The sequence below is a fragment of the Ovis aries genome, chromosome 6 (genome assembly GCF_016772045.2).
Source record: "Ovis aries strain OAR_USU_Benz2616 breed Rambouillet chromosome 6, ARS-UI_Ramb_v3.0, whole genome shotgun sequence".
NCBI lineage: Eukaryota > Metazoa > Chordata > Mammalia > Artiodactyla > Bovidae > Ovis > Ovis aries.
In genome coordinates, this window is record NC_056059.1 from 30,465,690 (window position 1) to 30,482,881 (window position 17,192).

Consider the following 17,192-nt stretch of genomic DNA (forward strand, 5'->3'; position numbering starts at 1 on the left):
TTCATTGAACACCTACTGTATGCCAGGCAGAGTTCTGGGTACTTCATTTAATTACCACAGCATCCCTACCGAGTCCTACTCCTACTATCCCCATGTTACAGATGAGAGCACTGAACGGAACAGCCAGAATACAAACCTGGTATCTGACTGCAGAGTCCACTGCAGAGCATCTATGTTGATTTTAGTCAAAATACGGAAGATAATTTTTTCCCATTTCATGTCCTAGAATGTATTTATAAATTAAACAAATGGTAAATTTTTAAAAACCCTAAGGATCCTTACATATTCTCAAAGGGAAAATTTCCATAACTACATGGAAATAAAAAAACAAAGTAGCAAAGGCAATCAATCAATCAACACTGACCTAGCATCTTTTGTGGGCTATATTCCATATTGTGAAATATGAGGAAAATAGAGAAACAAGGCAGCTTTTGGTGAGGATGCTAATTACACTAACAATCCAGGAAACTAGTAATTACAAATTGATGCAGTGCAGAATATTTAGAATAGAAGAGGGTACAAAGTAATGGAAGGAAAGTTACTTCCAGGGGGTATGTATTAATAGAATACATTAATTCTATGCATTAATGTACATACATGAGTCCAGGGAGATGGTATTAATAGACTCTCTTCTGAAAATGAAGCTGTTTGCCAGAAGGAAAGATGCTACAACAGCATCAGTGTGAGAAATTCATATGTAAAGTGATATATGTTAGCTGTAATTTTTTACTATTTTATCATTTTCAATCCAACTTCCAATAAAGAGTCCACATAAAGGGAATTTCCCTTACTCTGCTTCACACTTTCTCATTTTTGATTCAGGAATTTTAGCATCATGAATTCCAATGCATTCACTATGGACAAAACATTTTCAGCATTACTTAAGAACTTCAACTTTTTCCTTATCTTATTTCCCTTATCTCGTAAGAGCAAACAATTCATGTAAAACAGACAACTCTACAGTTTTCAATGGAGGCTTCCTGCTTTATATCAACAGCAAATGCTCCAGGATGAACTTTAGGGGCTGTGATTATTTGTTTCAATTTTATTTTACTTTGTTCAGTCACTCAGTCCTGTTTAACTCTTTGCAGCCCCATGGACTGCAGCATGCTAGGCTTCCCTGTCCTTCACCATCTCCCAGAGCTTGCTCAAACTCATGTCCATTGAGTCAGTGAGGCCATCCAACCATCTCGTCCTCTGTCTTATTTTACTGGGTAAGCATAATTTCCTCATCCTATTTTACTTTATTTGGTAAGTATATCTTTCTTTAGCATAGACCCTTTCAACACATACAGACATACTATACAGACAGGTTGCACAGAAGTGGGCTGGGATTAAAACCTTGTTATGGATAATCTAGAATATATCACTGAAACCTTCAAACATATAAAAATAACAGAGATGACTGTTGTATGAAACTATAGTTCTTAAAAGGAAATTACTAATCAACTTGAAAATAATAAAAATATATCAAGTTGCCTAGACATTTAAAGGCATCTGCATATTAAGCCAATCCTGGAACAATATAAAGAAAGAATATTTTAGAAAGAATAGTATGGGGATTAACTTCCCATAAGGAGAACCAGGTTATCTGCACAACATCTTAAACCCAGTTCAGTCCTGTTTTTATATTTAAAAGGGCTCTAAAAGAGATTACTTAGTATGCAGCATTACAGAAACAGTTAACTAAAAGGCACATACAAACAATCGCTTATCAGTGAAAAGTTATAATCACCAAATCAAATTCATCATATTGCTGGGATGTTCTGCATATTTTTTTCTTTTTTTCAATTTATTTATTTTAATTGGAGGCTAATTACTTTACAATATTGTGGTGGGTTTGCCATACACTGACATGAATCAGCCATGGGTGAACATGTGTCCCCCATCCTGAACCCCCCTCCCACCTCCCTCCCCATCCCATCCCTCAGGGTTGTCCCAGTGCACTGGCCTTGAGTGCCCTGTTTCATGCATTGAACTTGGACCAGTGATCTATTCCACATATGGTAATATACATGTTTCAATGCTATTCTCTCTGCATATTTTATCTCTAGTGAAATTACCCACTATGAGCCAGAACAAGTGTGTGTGCCCAATTAATTGCTCAGTTGTGTCCAACTCTTTGCTACACCATGGACTGTAGCCCACCAGGTTCCTCTGTTCATGGAATTTTCCAGACAAGAATACTGGAGTTGGTTGCCATTTCCTACTCCAGGGGATCCTCCTGACCCAGAGATCGGAACCTGTGTCTCCTTTACCACAGCTCTACCTGGAAAGCCCATAATCCAATACAGTCAACTTTTAAACTGAATCTGATTTCTGAACAAAACTATTTTCAACAATTGCTTCAAAGTTCTTAGAAAATAATTCAAAGAATGTATTACAACAGTACTGATTGCAGAGTCACTTCCTATTAACAAAAATTATTTGGGCTTCCCTGGTGGCTCAGATGGTAAAGTGTCTGCCTGCAATGTGGGAGACCTGGGTTCAATCTCTGGGTCGGGAAGATCCCCTGGAGAAGGATATGGCAACCCACTCCAGTATTCATACCTGGAAAATCCCATGGACCGAGGAGCCTAGTGGACTACAGTCCATAGGGTCGCAAAGAGTCGGACACGACTGAGTGACTTCACTTTCACTTTCCAAGGGTTTATTTATAAAAGTATATAAAATGGTACACAGTATAATTATATGACTTATAAGTATCAGTCTCTCATTTGAAGAATTATAAAATACCAAAGGTGATTAGGTTTGGAAAGAACTTTTGTGAACACTGTTTTGTCTCAGAAATTTCAAAAATCACCTAAAGAAAAGAAAAAGACACAAAGAGGGTATTAGTTACAGTGTCTTGCTCTTAAGAAACCTAATGTCACAGTGTAATTATTAACCATGATAAGATTTGCCCATCTGGGTTATAGAATCATAGCATTTCAAGCCAGAAAGACCTTAGAGAGCTTGGCCAATCTTTTATTTAACTGATCAGTCTCAGGTTACAAAACTAATTATGGCCTTTCTTGTCTCCCAATTGTGTGCTATTTTCAAAATACTACTTGCTTCTCTCCCCCTGAAACAGAGAACAGAATTAAAATGCTAAAATAATAATAAATGTATTGAAACATATTACCCTATCTCATCCATTACTGTGATGAGAAACTGCAAAACATGAATTATCTGACCTGAGAAATGAGAACACAAAGACGATTTGAACTATATGAGATTATGAAAGTTAAAGTAAAAAATAATCAACTAGTCCTTCCTTATTATATGGTTTCATAATAAAATTATGAAGGGTTATTCAATGATTTCAGTGGCAGGTAAAATTAAAACAAATAAAAGGAAATACCCTTGACATGCATAACAAGCCTCCAGAATACACAAGGTCACAGAACAGAGGTCGCATCGTTAAATCCAGTAACATGATTTTAAAATAATCTGGATCATTAGTGAAGCAAATATCTGATTATTTATGTTCAACATAGATATAATTTTCCATAATGGAAAAATTATATTTTGGAATATAAAGAGTCACTAAGGAAGCTTTCTCTTTGTTACAAATTATACTATAACTTAATGTTTTTGTGACCTATACATGCCTTTGGAAAATCAAATGGTGATTACCAGACTAGCAAAAATGTGAGGACTTAACTTATATATAATATTTATAATATTAACTTTTAAATTTACCATTTCACTTTTAATGCCTAAATCCATTTTAAAGTTTGCTTTCCCCACAGCACTTTTGTTCCATGTAAAATATTTTTCAATTAGTTATTTTGGAAACTAAAGATTTCTTTAACAACTCTACCTCAGCTAAGCTTTATGGCCACAGCCAGCAGACCCCTTTCATTTAAACATGCAAAAAATAAAGGTATTACACTTAAAGAAGAGGTTTTATGATTCTCTGAAAATCACTGTATTAATTTCATTTTCATTCCAACACAGTCTAATAAAAATAGAGACAAAATATATGTGATATTCCTATTACAGATGATCTAGAGTCCATTTCAATGTTAGAAAAAGTGATTTCAAGATCAAACTCTACTCAAAGGTTTTTATTGTATTTTTAGTGGAAACTTTCTGGTCCCTCCAAATAAGCAGATTTTTGCCAAGTCCCCAAATCCAATGTTTATTATTAGGTTTATATTATGGTGGTTCTTTCAAAATAATTTAAGTTTATTAATGTCATTTCAGATAAACTGATCAATTTTAAATAATTTTCATCATTTGTATCTGTATATTCTCAGCAAACTACCTGAGCTATTTGGTTTCTAAAATCCACTAAAACATGTCACTACATTTAACCCATGTTAATGATTTCATGTCCCTCCCCCCTCCCTCACACAAAAAAAAGCACAACACAGAAAAATGTGGATCAAATGCAAGTCAGTTTAAGTAAAAATGTGTTAAGTTTGCTCACAACATCTTCCACATGCAATTTTCTCTCTTACAACTGTGCACAAGTCTCTTCCTTCTTCCAAGAGTCTTTCGAAGCTCTTGGACCACATGGGCTTATCTCTGCTCATCTTTGTACCATCAATAACTAACACATGTCTGGCTCTAAGAGCCCTCCAATATTGAAGTACAGATTTAAAATCAGACAGCCCTATATTAGAATCCCCCACTAACAACTGCCGAACCTCATTATGTCTTAAGTCCCTTCATCTGGAAAATGGAGCTGGCAATCACTATCTTAACCATGATGAGCTTATTTATTAGCTCACTTCCTGGAACATAGGAACGACTCAAACACAGTAACCTCTATCTTTTGCCTGCTTATATATAACTGTATTTCAGCCATCCACATTAATGCTAAAACTTCATCTCCTTTATCCTCAGCCCTTTAAATCCTCCCAATATAATGTTATAATTATTCCTTGGCAATTTGGCAAATTTATGAGGTCAATATATGCTGAAGCATAAGGTAACCAAAGAGTTTAGCAAACAATGGTAAAGAGGTGGGGAGCTAGCTTTGACTTTTTTTTAGGGCTAATCATGCCAAGGGAGAAACTAGTGAATATAATCCGCCCTATTAAAAAAAAAAAAAAAAACTCTTGACAAGGTACTACCACAAAAGTTATTAGAACTGAGTCATCATAGGATAGATGAACTTTTAACTGGAGAAACAAAGACGACCGTAAAAAAGAAAAAAAAGACATTATTTTGGCAAGAAAACTATAAATAGGGAAGGTGCTAGAAGTGGTCTTATTCAACATCTTCATAAATGATGTAGGAGAGGAAATGTAGATAAAATTTTCCAGGATTTCAAAAGATACTAAGTTTTTCCAGTATGTGAGATGCCAAGTCAGTGGGATAACCTACAAGGTTTCTGAAACTTTATGAGTTAGTAGGAGGAAGACATCAAATAAGATTTAAAGTGGAAAACTATAGGGTTAGACATGTAAGGGAGGAAGCATAGAGACTGTACTTCTTAGGATAAATGGGCCTTAGATAGCATAAATTGGAGCACAGAAGTCACTGTGTTCCCACAGCCAACAAAGCTAACAATGGGCCTGACATCACTCAAGAACAAAAAACATGCTTTTCCCTCCAATTTAAACCCACAGTTAAAACACTACACACAGATCTAGTCTAACATTCCACTACCTACTGAAGGACGAAAAATTATAATTCTAATTTTACAAAGAAAGAAGGGGAAATAAAGATCTAGAAACGGAGGAAAATCCAAGTGAATAAAAATAAATGATCAAGTGGACCACAGGACAGCCCCATGAAGAAAAATAAGATAGATGAGCACTCTTTCAGTCTGGACAGGTGATGCTTACAAGGAAACAGTGTACATGTCAAAACTCAACAGGCTCTGTATAACGACAGAGAATATGGACAAGATATACAGGGCTAAAGAACTGCAGCTGTCAATTCAACTAGAACTCAAATATAAAGTCAAGGAGTTAAACTGAAAAATTCTCAGAAGTTCCAAAAAGAGAGCACTGGTGTGTCTTGAGGAAAACTAAGATTTCTGATATAATACAAAATTTTAAAAGTGAAATAATGGAATACCAGTCACACCTTCCCTAACACAGTCCCCAGTGGCATTGCCTAAAGACAGAATAATAGACTCACTCACCGTGGCACCTCACTGATGTACTCATCGACTTTTCATCCTGTCTTTCCCATGTTACTTCTGTTTATGCTCTGTGTTTATTTTTTGATAGTGTATCATCCATGATTTTAAACATCTTTCCCCTTAGAGTAAGACTCAGGTTATCTCTGACACATATGGCATGAAGTTTATTCATATTGAATAAATATTTAACAATTCCATTCGTAAGAAAGACATTATTCACAAACTGAAGATGTAAAATATTATTGTTAAACTGCATTATACCTTCCAGGTTTAGAAGAAATGAGCCAAAAAAGAAATCTGTGGTCTCATGGTAAGTCAGCTGCATGCTAGTAAGTTATTAGAAAAACATCTAAGAATGCTTAATAACACCTTTCAAACCACAATTATAAATACATAAAATCTCAAATAAAAGAGGAGCCAGACAGTATCTGATAAAAACCTACACAAACATCTATAAGTGCATTATATCATAGAAATGCATAAAGGAATGAAAACTGTCTAGATTCAAGTCATATCTAGCAATACATTTCATATGTTTGTGCCATTTTTAACTTTAGCCATTAGAATCCATTTCTTTAAATGTTTCAAGCATGGTCATTTCATAAAAATAGTATGAGTGAAATTACATAAGTAATTTCATAAAATAAAAATTCATCTTGCTATTACTATCATTTCCATAATATTATTAAAGTATTTTAAGATTATGTCTACAGAATACCAAGTCATCATTCCAATTATACTAACTCAGTCAAAACTCCAATCAGTCAGAGGATAGAATAGTCAGGAAGGGGCATGAAAATACTCCATGGAAATTAAGGATCATAGAAATGAGAATGTTTTAATCCCCTCTGGCTCAGGAAAAGTAGAGAAAACAGTGTTTTCAAATCAAGTGCAAAACTGAGAAAAAGTAAAGAGGGGAGGCATGACTGGGATGGTGGAGAGTACAAGAGGACAGAAATGAGCAATGGTGTACTCACAGACCTGAGGAGACGAAGAGCTGTGATTCCAACACACAGATCATTGCAGATGGTGGCAAAGGCTTTTTGCTGTTGTTTTTGTTTTGTTTTGTTTTAAATTAAATATGCTTTAAATATCTTTAAACTGCTAAGCAGGAAATATTCAAGAAATGAAGGTATTACATCATAGTCCTGGTTCAAGAATATAAAACACACCACCACGCTCTTGATGCCAAAGGATAAATTTTACAGTTAGAAGAATCTGAAACTTCAGTTTTTCTGAGCAATTTTCAAATTCTTCATGACTCTGTGAAGTAACAATCTAAGAGAATGCAGAAAATGTAGGCACATCTTTGATGTGCTTAAAGTACAGACTGTTTCAAGGCAATGTATTTATAAGAAGTTTTAGATTTTCTATTTTCAGAAACAATAACACCTGCTTTTCTTAGTAAAAGGTGTCAAGACAAACTGGAAGACATATTTGGAAGAAGTTAATTTATATATGACTGTTTTATCTCAGCTTTAACATACTCTATGGAATGCTAAAAATGATTTTAAAAATTTAGATAATTTTAAGTTAGATGATTAGGAATTGCTTACATAGTCTTTACTGAACAAGCAAGCATACATTATTCCACAAATATGCATAATTATGGAGTAGGAAATGCCTAATTTGCCTACAAAAATTGGAAAAGTTTGATGACTGAAGCAAGGAGTGAATCACATCCACGGAGAATTACTAAAAAAAATATAATCAAACATAAATGCCACAGAACACAAAGATCATTTTCCAAATTGGTTCCAGAAACAGCTCCTAGGTAAATTTCCATGAAAAGCTAATTTAATTCAATTAAACAGTATAGCATGATTTTCTTCTTCAGAAAGAATTTAAACATTTTCATTTGCTACAGATGTTAAAGATAAGTGTTTAAAAGCATGATTGATTTAATCTTGAGATAAAGATTCAAAACTGTTGAAATATTTTGAATGGAAAAGGACTTACTGAACAGACATATTTTAACCACAACAGCATCCCTCACTTATAAAGTATACAGAGTAAAACTTACAACATTTAGTATTTTTTACATCTTTACACTATGTACTGACATACAGATGCAACATTGTTTCTCACTTAAACTATAAAATTACAAGACAAGATAAAATAGAGAACCACACATTAGTATATTATTAGAATCCTACAACTCAAACATGCAATGGAAGGAAGACAGCATCATTTAAAAATTGAGTAACGGTTAAATTTATCCCAGAATAATTCAGGTTTCCCTGCATAACTTTTCCGAGTTAATCTCAACATTATATAAGTTCACTCAGGCACTCAGGATGACTAAGTACTGCCTCCAAAGCAGACTGGTCATGGGTTCTGGTGCGTCCATCTGGCTGCCGGCTAGAATACTGGAATGACTCATAAATGAAGCAACCTGAGGTCACCTACTCCAGGTCTCTTAAACAGAACTGCCAGCTGCTTACCAGGTGGTTCCAATTTCCGAGAATACTTAAAATGAGAAGCTCGTTCTAGATACACCATTTTATTTTCATATTGTCTCTGCCCACAGATCTGGGGAGGTAAGGAAGGAAGCTCTTTTGAGATGTAGATTACCAATCATCTGAAGGCCAGAAGTCATTACGAGTCTGGGATTGAGAATAATACATAAAGTAAAGTGAAAAAGAAAGGCAAGACACAAAATCATATTATACTATACTCTTAATCATATAAAGAAAAGAAAAAAAGACCCCAAAAGTTAATAAGCTATCTGTGTGGTAGAAAAGAGTGGTTTTAACTGTTAGAATTCTCTGTACTTCCCAAGTTCACTTCAAGGAATATGCATTCTTTATTAGAAAAATAAAACAATTAGTAGATTTTTAGAAGACTGTAAACCTTGGCTCTGTGAGCCCCAGAGGCCCTGAGTATACTTACGTCTATCTATACAAGCAGAAAGTCTTTATCTCGGTAATGAAGAAAAACATTCATTTTACCTTCAAAAAGAAAAAGGGGGAAAGGGAGGGGAACAAGAACTGGATTCCCACTCTATAACAAGTCTGACAGGTAGAGGAACAAGTCTCATCTCTCAGGACACAACAGATTGGTGAAATATTTAGCCAATTATTTGTATCAATTTTTCCAAAAGTTTGTTCTGAGGAACATTCGTCCAGTGATATATGCAGGGAAAAATATAAGCCCCAAGGTCAAAACACCCCTTGTGGGGATGGTCGCCGTGCATATTAGCATAATTAAGGCTCACACAAGGCTTCAGTTTAAACATATCAGCAACTCCCAGACTTCTCTGATCATTTATTTACTTATTGAATGCCTCTGTGGTGTTTATTATGTACCTGACATTGTTCTAAACACTATACAAATATTCACTATTCTAATCCTCAAACCGAGGACATAATCACTATTATTGCCATTTCCATCTTACAGATGATGAAGCTGAAACACAAAAGGTTCAGCAACTTGTTCAAGGCCACACATCTATTAAGTGACAGAAAAAGGCAAACTCCAGAGTACTCACAGTTCAGCAGTAGGCTAGGCTGCCACCCACGCGACCCTTCTTGAGCTATACAACCTGACATCCAAAAAACCTCTGTTCCATTGGAACATATCATGAAAACAATGCAATCAACTAAAATACACTAGTATATGTAAACTGTGTATCTGAATTAGCTGGATAAACTCACAATGCTTCGAACTCCAATTTCTCACTGAATACGTGATGAGATAGAAATAACTTGCCATGGTGTTCGACCTAAAAATTTTAAGAATTGCTAAACAAGAGAAATTTGGTTAGACTGTTTTCCCTCTCTGTGGTCACTGAATAAATTACAAACTTGATTCATAAATATAATGTTTAGTTTTTTACTTCTTGACTCCTCCCCAGTCTTCAACCCAAGACAAACATCTGCCTTTTTGTACCTACGCTGAGCACAGTGCATTGTTCTAAGTAGCAACTCTTAAGTATGTACCATGTTAATAAATGAATAAAAGAGTGAGTGAAACCAAAGCACCTATGTGAAAATTTACAGACTATAAAGCAAAGAAGTGAAGCCAATAAACTGGTTGAGAGAAAAGTATTTATTTAAGAACAGTGTAAGTTTTCTGTGCCACTGTTGCATAGATAGAAGAAGCAAGTAAATTTGGTGGGAAGCAGGTGTCCAACAAGGTAAGGGGAGTTGACTGCTCTTATCAATTGAAGAAGGCTCCGAAAAGGAGGCAGCTTTTCAGAAGCTAAATCGACAGAAAACAGGACCTTAATCATTACAAATTTCTGAAAACTTGAAGAGGATTTATTTGCAAACAATTTAATAAGGTATAGGTGCAGTGTAAAAGAACCTGAAGGATAGTGCAATAAATCAGGGGAGCTAACTCCAGAGATTACTGGAGTCCTGAGGAAGATACTGACACACAAGACTAGCTGAAGAGCAGAAGTGACAGCATGAGCAGGGACACAAGCAGCCCAAGCTGATCCATCAACTTGGAGCAAACCAAAGAATCAATACCCGTTTCTCTACCCTTGTCCCTCTAATCCATCTCCGGAGGTCCCCAGTGACATAAGCCATCTGGAAATTAACGCAGTCCAGCCAGGTATCATCCTGGACAGAGGACATAAAGTACAGGGGTTGACAGCAGACCTGGAGAGGCAGACAGAAGGCACTTCACACAGAAGCCAGTGGGTATAAAGCAAGAGGTTTTAGCAAAATGAAGTTAGACAGGAAGAGAGAACATTCAGATACAGAAGAGACAGCTTAACTGAAAAGGATCTAAAGAAACAGTGAAGCAGAATTGCTAGATACAAACAACCAACTTGCCTGTAAGCCCATCTGAGCAGAACACACTTGTTAACAAAAGGATTTAGGGATAATCCCCCGTTATGTGTACCAGTGTGGCTAAATGCTTATTGGACAACAGCAGAACAGTAGCTTGTTTCCAGAAAAGAAACTGATGATAATTTAATACCTTTTACAGATGGTTGTAAACTCTTTTAGTTAGATAAAACTCACTGATTTCTATTAAGAGATTAATTTAGACAAAGGCACCATCATTACAGACCTCCTTGGAATCACCTCAGATTCATAAATCAACAAATTAACGAATGACAGACTTGTCTGTACTTGTTTTAACCCGTATCTATCTAACTGCTATAAAAATGACTAAAATGTTTATCTTAAGACAGCCAGGCAAGAAATCTTACACAGAGATATACTGGATTGTATCTCTTTTCCTTCAGCCAATAAGTAAATGCAAACTGCAGAAAAATCATTTCCAAACTTGCTACTTATTACCTTGTAAGCTGAAGGCACATGCAGCCATATACTTGTTGAAAGACAGGAAAAATAAAGTCAGGGGAATCAAAACTAGGGATCTCTAGTAGATTGCATGCAACGGCATTCCACACATATTTACTGAATGTTTACTGTATGCTCTTTGCAAAGGCTGGGATATGACAGGTGAGACCCAAATCTAAAATGTGGACTTCACAGTGAAGTCTTTCAAGAAGCAGACAAAGTTTTCAAAGCTGAGGGGTAGAAAAATATGACACACTAACATGATCAGAGAAATTCCAACTTGCTTCCTTTCGTTTGTAACTGGAACACAAACTTAATGTATACTGAAGTGAAGAGAGGTTAGCCGAGCAAACCCAGGTAGAGTCCAAGGCTCACATTGAGTCTGAAAGAACCTCGCCACGACACCTCCCAAGGCATTCTGCAGCCTTGGAGTCAAGAAGCTTGCTTCCAGCCCAAGACATATTTGAAGGAAGATAAAGAGGAGACATGAAGTTTCCCTGGTGGCTCAGATGGTAAAGAAACTGCCCGCAATGTGGGAGACTTGGGTTCAATCCCTGGGTTGGGAAGATCTCCTGGAGAAGGGAATGGCAACCCACTCCAGTATTCTTGCCTGGAGAATCCCATGGGCAGAGAAGCCTGGGGGTCATGGAGTCGCAGAGTCAGATATGACTGAGCAACTAACATTTTTCAAAGAGGTGACATATGGGAACTGTGAGGTGCTGAGGTCTGCAATTTCAAAGAAAATGCAACTACTGAACCAGTGGACTGCTGCAGTATAGATCAACAGTGGGGGCGGGAGAGTGATGAGTGGATGGAGACCACACATTATGACTCATGATTCAACCCAGAGACTCTTACTCAGTGATAAGAACAATGTCTGACCAATCTCTCAGGGTTCCACCCTTGGCCAAACCACCAAACTCAGCCAGATCTTTCTCACAGCTCTCTGCATCATCTTCAGATATGCTTGCTCACACTACAGACAGACATGCTAAGTCACATTCATTCAATTCTGTTTAAAACCCTCCTGGGTAGGTCAATAAAATGTACTTTGAATAAAATGCATACTTTCTAACACCAGCCTGGCAATCTCTCTGACCTCATTTCTACCATTTCCCCTGCCTGCCAGGGTGCCCAGCCTGCTGCTGCTATAGTGAAAGTCTTATGATGCCCAGAAGTTCACTGACAGAAGTTCTCCCAGATCTTCACTGCGCTGGCTCTTTCCTGTTCAGAAACATCCTTAAAGAGGCCTTCCTTGACCACCTCACACGAAGCAGCCCCGGTCACTAAACTATCATATTACCCTGCCTTATTTTCATAATGGCAATTTACACCACTGAAAGTTATCTTTTGTGCTTGTTTATAATTCATTGTTTTCACTCTCTACAATGAGAGTTCAGTGACAGCAAGGGTCTTATGCCTCTTTCGGCTGCAATGTCCTGAAGTACACAACAATGACAGGCACAAACATTTGAGTAAAAATGAATGTAATTAAGATAATTAGCATATATGTGGATGTTCTAAAATTCATGAAAACAGATTACTGCTGAATGTAAACCAGGAATTACCTTTTTAATTTTTATTTTATATTGGAGTATAGCCAATTAACAATGTTGTGATAGTTTCAGGTGGACAGCAAAGGGCTTTTTTCTCTTAATACTAAAGATGAGCTTTAAAAATAATCAGAAGTAATATAAAATGTCCCTCTTTTCCACTCCAAATCTTCATTTTTCTCTCCAGACTACCTCTGAAAAGTTTCCATTTTCCTTAATTTTAATTATTAATTCCGTGTGAGTGACTTTTAAATCTCTCTGTCTAGCTCTGGCCCCTTCCTCTCCCTGAATTCTGGCCTGCCTCTATATACTGCAACACTTCTACTTCAATTTCTGCCATCACATCACATTTGGCACATGGAAACCTGAAATTAGTGTCCTTTGGGCAAACGCAGTTTCTCCTTCTACTCTTAACACTTTTATCAATCATCCTTCAGATACCCAGAATTAAAACCCAGAAATGATCTTGATCATTAAATTCAAGAACTGGAAGGAAGATTGGAAAACATCAAGTGAAGCGGTCTTCAAGATTTTTTTTTAAACTGTGTTAGTCTTCTTTCAAACAAAAGCTCACAGAGAAGTCTGATATGTAAAACAGATGAATCTGCAGTTGTTCTGGGAGTTCAACTGGTGGTCTCTGAAGAGACTTCAAAAAGAGCCCTTAATCTGGTCCAAACTTCCTTTCTTTTCTCCCCAGCCCTCTTCAACATACACACTGGAAGTTACAGAGGAGACACTTTAAGTCCAGAGAGCTTAAATCTTCTTTGCAGGTAGAAATAATCAGTCTGCACTAGCTGACACAGCACCCAAAATAATGCTTAACACCTAAGAGCACTTACGCAACTTTCTACAAGATATTACATTCATGCATATGTGGAATATGATTGTAAGTTATTGCAAATTGATACATTTCAGACATGACTCTTATTGGTTTGCCTGAGAAAGAATCTTCAGAGTTTAAGTAACTGTTTGCTTCTAATGACAGACAGATATACTCATTTTAAGTGGAAGAAGCCAGGCATGAGTTCAGTAAAAAAAAAAAAAAAAAAAACAACTGTGGCACAGTGAATGTAAGGTCTCAGTTCTATGGCCCACGTGACTTCACTGTCTAGTTCTGAGCATGGTTTTCAAACTGTTTGGGCCTTGTCTGCTTCAACGTTAATATTAATGTGTGATGAGATGCTCTTGACTCTTTCAACACTCAGTCTATGCTCTATTATACCATGCTAACGTATTTTCCTGGAGCTACCGCATCTACAAAATATAAGCATCATAAGTTAGAGACAAATTGGAAGAGAATAAATCATTCTTGAAGGATTTTTTGAGTGTCATGTGGCAGGTACTGTGCTGGGCCATCTGAAACCCAGAGAAACTAAGAAAAGGACCATATCCCATCTCAGAGAGGCAGAGATAAGGTGGCTTAAAAACATTAGGGAAGGCTGTGCTAGGTTGGAGTAGATGAAAACTGACTTTAGATTTAAATGATAAGTATGAGTGCTGAGGAAAAGTGAAGGGCACTATACGTATCCCCCCCCAAAAAAATTACATTTTAAACTGCCTTATTCTTTTAAGTAAATAATACAATCAGTATTTACTGTAGCAAAAATAAGTTATCAGGCCATCTCAGTTTTCAAAGTTTATGAAGAAAAAAGTCAATTTCTTTTTGATAAATCGTTAACAACTAGAACATTCTGAAGGGCAAATATGAACACACCATGAGTAGAGGCAGCACGTCACTCAGGAACACAAATCTAACAGGCAATTTCAGACAACCCTGCCCAGGCTAAACGCTGTGTAGCACCTGGCAGACAAGGTGGCAAAGCCCCTATAAATAGTGATGATTCACTAACATGACATAAATCAAGACTTTAACTCACCAAAAACTAACATTTTGATTTAAAATCACAAGTCAGTGCCATTAAAATTCATCAACAGACCCCAGCACATGAGTAATGAGATCGTATCAACTCATATCTTGTGACCAAAAGGAAAAGGTGGTTTTTCTAAATGGTAATTCAGATTGGACAAGTAACACACTGTATCAAGTTTTGTAGCCCTAGGCCATATTTTGCTAAAAACAAAGGTACATTATGCATGACTAAAGAAAACAGTGAAAATCAGAGCAATTAATTTCCAGCTATGTTTCCCATAAAAAAAAAAAAAACCATCACTGCTATGATTTGCTTATAGCACGCAATCTTTTTTTTTTTTTGCATCATACAATGATCTAAGTGTGTAATAACTTGCATATTTCACTAAGATGTAATATCCTTCAAAACATCCTTGTAGTGAAAGTTTTCCAAAGAAATTATTGATCTCTGGAATGTCTCGTGTTTTAAAATGACTGACAAATCCTTTTCTATTTTCTTTGCAGTTAGAAATAATTCTTCTTGATCACTAGAGTGTAAAGAGGTATAAGAGTACAAAGACTGAATATTTTCTTAAAGACAAATGTCTCAGTTGACACAGGACATTTCCCATGATTTTCCCAAAACAATAATTAGGAGAGCTGTCACTAGGATCCTAAAAAAAGTATGTAAGAAAAACAGTTATTAGTTGGCAACAATTTAGGAGAGGGAGAAATTTCCTTAAGCGCTCTTTCAAATTATTTTCAAATACTTGTTAGCTAACTCCTCTCATTACTGATGGAGCCTCTTGTGTTTCTTTCCAGAATCTAGGAGCCTTTTCTCAGGTGGATCTGCTTTGCTGTGGCTACATCTGATACATTCTCTTTATATGTCAGGGGCAGTAAGCAGCTCTATCCTGTTTTGCTTCATTGGTACCTTTGTGGCTTCTCTGTTACTGACCTCACCTTGGTGAAAAGGAAACTAAGAACAATTCCTAATAACTCAAGGAAACCAGTGTTCTCATTCCATGGAGAACAAATTCGAAGGGTCCAAGACCCAGATGAAGAGGTACGGCTCAAAAGGAATAAGGCATCACACACAGAACTTCCAGAGGATCTTCTCTAGTGTCAAATAATCCTAACACCGCAAGGGACTGAGAAATACGGAGCCCTGATAGAAACGGACCAGTAGATGGATGGGTGCGGAGAGGAGAGAGTGAGACAAGGGCAGAAAGTCAGCCTCTAAATGAGAGAGACGAAAGTGTGGGAGGCTGGGTGGAAGATAAAGCGATAGGGAGGGGCACACTGAGAAACAGAAAAGACGAGGACAAGAAAGAAACTGGGGGAAAGAGAGAGTGTGGGTGGGGAGAGGAAGAAAGAAACAGAGAATGGAAGGAAGAAGGCAGAGAAACATTGAGAACTTGTGAGAGAGAGCGACAGACAGGAAGAGGGGCACCAGAGGCAGTGTCGCCAGGTCCAGCGAAAGGACCGGCCCGCTGCGCACTTTCTCCCGCCGCAGGCTGGGTCTCGGGAGGCAGCCGGGGCAGGTGGCTCCACACGGAGCTGGGGCCCCCAAGTCCAGTCTCGGCGGGCTCGGCGCCTCCAGCGGCGGCTAGGTTCCTCCGGTCTCCCCGACTCCCGGGTTGCCCTCACGCCCCCCATCCCTCCGCTCCCTGGGCGCACGGGTCCCGACTCCCCGCCTCGGTGCGTCCCTCCTTCCCGACCCCGAGCACGTGTCCCACCCGCAGCCGCCTCTGCCCCCGGACTGAGGCACTGGGGCCGGGGATCCCGGCAGAGCCGCCGGCGCACAAAGCCCCCTGGGCGGCCGCCGCCCCCACGGCGTGCGGCTCGCTCTCCCCTCGTCGGCGAGCCCGCCCAGCCCTGCGCCCGGGTGCGGCCCGTCCCGCACCGCCTTCAGCCCGCCTGATCCCGCCGGCTCGGCTCCACGGCCCCGCGCACGCGAGCCGGGCGCCCGCCCTCCAGCCCTCTGCCCGCGCGCGCCTTACCCGCCGCCGCGCCCCGGCACCGGCGTCCTCGGCGCCGCCGCCGCGCCGTCCCGGGTCCCCGCCCGTCCCGGCGCCCCGCAGGCCCGCGCCCACTCCGCGCCCCGCGCACGGTCGCGCCGTCAACTTCTGGCCGCTCTGCCGCTCTGCCGCCGCCGCGGGACTTTTTTTTTTTCCCTCTAGCTCCTCTGCTGCCTCTGGAATTTTTTTTTTTTTCACTTGCCCTCTCCAGCTCCCACTAGTGATTGGAGCCTGAGAGCCAAGTACTTAGCGGAGGGATTACTCTTCTCGACGCACTTGGAGCTGCCCCAGCGCCGCCGCCTGTGTCTGGAAGGGCGAGCGGACTTGGGGAGCCGGCTGCCTCCCGCCCTTCTACCGCCCCGCATCCCCTGAATCGAGGCGGGGCACTTCCCAGCTCGGTCTGCCTCTTAGAGCCTCACCTCA

At 38.8% G+C, this 17,192-nt stretch overlaps 1 protein-coding gene across 3 annotated transcripts in view; it reads right to left on the reverse strand.

Moving 5' to 3' along the window:
• BMPR1B (bone morphogenetic protein receptor type 1B) overlaps window positions 1-16,896 on the reverse strand; it is a 454,039-nt gene extending 437,143 nt beyond the window's left edge. For all 3 annotated transcript variants that reach the window (XM_060416665.1, XM_042251058.2, XM_060416664.1), the window contains exon 1: window positions 16,752-16,896. The gene's annotated coding sequence lies outside the window, so the exon portion shown is untranslated. The remainder of the gene's footprint in view (window positions 1-16,751) is intronic.
• Between the last annotated feature and the right edge of the window lie 296 nt (window positions 16,897-17,192).